This window comes from Citrus clementina, unplaced genomic scaffold (genome assembly GCF_000493195.1).
Source record: "Citrus clementina cultivar Clemenules unplaced genomic scaffold, Citrus_clementina_v1.0 scaffold_1, whole genome shotgun sequence".
NCBI lineage: Eukaryota > Viridiplantae > Streptophyta > Magnoliopsida > Sapindales > Rutaceae > Citrus > Citrus x clementina.
This window is the reverse complement of record NW_006263303.1, coordinates 16,964,259-16,965,052: the sequence shown is the minus strand read 5'-3', so window position 1 is coordinate 16,965,052 and position 794 is coordinate 16,964,259.

The window sequence follows — 794 nt, the reverse complement described above, 5'->3', positions numbered from 1 at the left end:
GCTGCAAACCAATTGATACGCTTGTGGAGTACAATCTAAAACTATGTGAAGGAGAAAAAGCCTTAGTGGATGCACGACGATATCTAAAACTAGACCAGACGTCGCTTTTGCAGTCAGTATAGTAAGTCGCTTCATGCATCATCCTCGGGAAGAACATCTCGAAGCTGTTTACAGAATTCTCATATATCTAAAAAGTACTCCAGGAAAGGGACTTTTGTTTAGAAAAACAGAGAATAGAGAGGTATTGAGGTATACACTGATGCTGATTGGGCAGGTTCAGTTACAGACAGGAAGTCTACTACTGGCTATTGCACTTTTGTATAGGGTAATTTAGTGACTTGGAGGAGTAAGAAACAAAATGTGGTTGCACGAAGTACTGCTGAAGCTGAATTTAGAGCTATGGCACATGGGCTTTGTGAAGTATTGTGGCTGAAACAAGTTCTCGAGGATTTGAAAAGACCTATAGTTTTACCTATGAGGTTATACTGCGACAACAAAGCAGCAATCAACATTGCACATAACCCAGTACAACATGATAGGACCAAGCATGTTGAAATTGACCGTCACTTCATCAAGGAGAAACTTGAGAATAAGATTATCTGCCTATTATTTTTTCCAACAAAACAATAAATAGCTGATATCCTAACCAAGGGACTCCTCAAAACTAACTTTGGACATCTTGTCAGCAAGTTGGGAATGATTGACATCTACGCACCAACTTGAGGGGGAGTGTTAAGAAGTTAGGATTTTTCAGTTAGTTTGAAAGTCTTATCAGAATAAAGTTTTAGATAATT